This window comes from Halyomorpha halys, unplaced genomic scaffold, assembly GCF_000696795.3.
Source record: "Halyomorpha halys isolate HHAL.00 unplaced genomic scaffold, Hhal_1.1 Scaffold1170.1, whole genome shotgun sequence".
In the NCBI taxonomy this organism is placed as follows: domain Eukaryota; kingdom Metazoa; phylum Arthropoda; class Insecta; order Hemiptera; family Pentatomidae; genus Halyomorpha; species Halyomorpha halys.
Genome location: NW_027114716.1, coordinates 303,400 through 305,553, shown reverse-complemented (window position 1 = coordinate 305,553; position 2,154 = coordinate 303,400). Strand labels below are relative to the sequence as shown.

At 35.7% G+C, this 2,154-nt stretch overlaps 1 long non-coding RNA gene across 1 annotated transcript; it reads left to right on the top strand.

The window, feature by feature from the left end:
* The first annotated feature begins 647 nt into the window (after positions 1-647).
* Positions 648-1,668, top strand: LOC136796871 (uncharacterized). Its single transcript, XR_010844652.1, has 2 exons — positions 648-812; positions 1,197-1,668. It is a non-coding gene; the product is annotated as an uncharacterized lncRNA (long non-coding RNA).
* Positions 1,669-2,154: the final 486 nt, after the last annotated feature.

Here is a 2,154-nt window from a genome sequence, read left to right as displayed (position 1 = left end):
GTGTCAGTTAAAGAGCCACCTAGCTGTCTCTAGCTAATGAGGATACGATGCTGAAAGCATAGAGGTGCTAGGTCGATAATCTCTGTATCATTCTGGGTCCAGCATGAAGATTTTTTTTAAAAATATTCCTTATTTTTAAAATTCAATTTATTGTTTACTAAATTTCGAATATTATTTTTCTATTAAATCTTAAACGGCATCTATTTATTCCACATAAAGACTTTAAGTACGTTAAGGTATATGAAATTCAAGACTAAACTAAATCTTGACTCAGCCAGAGGGCCTTAGTCTGTTGTGAAGGAAAACGTAGGATGCAAAAATAAGTTGATAATTAAAATAATGCTGATTGATCCTTTTGCTGTTGAGCAAATTATTTATTTTGTTACTTTAGCTATAAGTCAACGCTGTGAGTTCGAGAGCAATAAAGGCACACATAGCCTCTATAAAGTGGGTGCCCTCAATCAAGGGAAAAATTTAGAGGTTGGGAGTGATCCTGAACAAATCACCTGCTTGCACTACTGTTGTTCAAGAAGTAGTTCTCATTCCCAAATTACTGTGATGTTAATAATTCTTAGTCCTTCCAATGTTATTTATGTTTTTATTCTACCTGATCTTCCTATTTACGACTATACCTCTCCTAGGTCGTTTGGATTTACTGCAGTTCTCTGCCATAGCTTGCTGAAACAAATACATCTCCTGCAAGCCAGAGAAGGTCTATGCTTTATAGGTCGTAAAATCCCAGAATCCCAGGTTGAAACTTCAAGGGCTTTATTTTATTCCCTTCATCTAGACTACATCAAGAACCAGAAAAGGTACGTTACAGAAAAACGTTATTAAGAACTAATCTCCATATCTCAACTAGTTAGTTATTCAATTAATATAAAAGCTTAAAAAGTAAATGTTTATTGGATGAATTTTATCTTAGATATAATAATTATATGCGGTAAAAGTATAATAATTATAAAGATGTCTTATAGCCTTAAGTTTATTTCTTCGTCTGCTATAATTATTTTTATTAAATGGAGTTAATATACTAAAAAAAAACCAGTGATGCGACGAGATAGGATCTTTTGAGCTCTGCTCTATAAGAGTGTAAATGTGACTAGAGATTATATTATTTTATTTAGTTATTTTTTCATACATATAGTTTGATTATGATCATTTTCTTTATCCTTCTGTTTATATATATTGTTCAGGCCAGAGACTGAACCTAAGAGATACTAGGTTTAACTGGATTTGAAATTTGGCGCCGTCTGGGAAGGCAGGAACAGCCAGCCCTGGTAGGGATAATCCCTTGAAGTTGGGGTCTGAGGATGCCACCAAGTACCGGGCCCACTCTGTTACCAGCGCTAGAAGAAGCATGGCCTGATAGACAGGACGAGTGTGGCGATGGCGGCACCCAGCACAGAAGTCGGCCCATATCAGCAGATCCAACAGGTGACACCTATCCATATCATGGTCTCACCACTCATTTCAAGTAAGGAAGCATCTTACCTCTTTCAATAATCAAAAACGGTGACTCACATCATCAGCGTCTCATCTCAGCGATGGCAACCATAGTCAAAATTGGATCTAACTCACTAACACTATTATTATATTTTTTGGCATACCAATTTCTCTACCAGTTATTTTTGTTTTCCTCAATATATTTTACTTTCTTATCAATAATTAATTTTTTTTATATATAACTCCCAAATTAAATGTATTGTTCATTTTGGAATAGCCAGTCTCAGTTAAGGCAATGCTTGGGAACATTTCCTCAATAGTCATTGCCAGGGACCAAGTCCCCTGAGACCGTAAAACACATGATATTTTTTATTTAAAGTGTTAAGATCTGAAAAGTCATACGATCACCCGGGGAAGCGGAACCAGTCCTAATTTATTAATGGCCGGTAGTATTGGTAAGTTCACTTTTGAACCCCCACTGCCGCCACATTTTGGTCCTCCGGGCCATTGGCCCGGATAATTTAATTTGGTCCTCCGTTTTCAGGATCATGCTTTCCGGGTATCGTATGATTTTTCGGAGCTGATTTATTGTAGGCATTTTGTATTTCAAATTAATATTAAAATTTTCAATATTATTGGTTTCGGATGATTGTCTGATTATCATGAAACTATTTAGAGCATGTCTATAACAAGTACATCTACTTACAT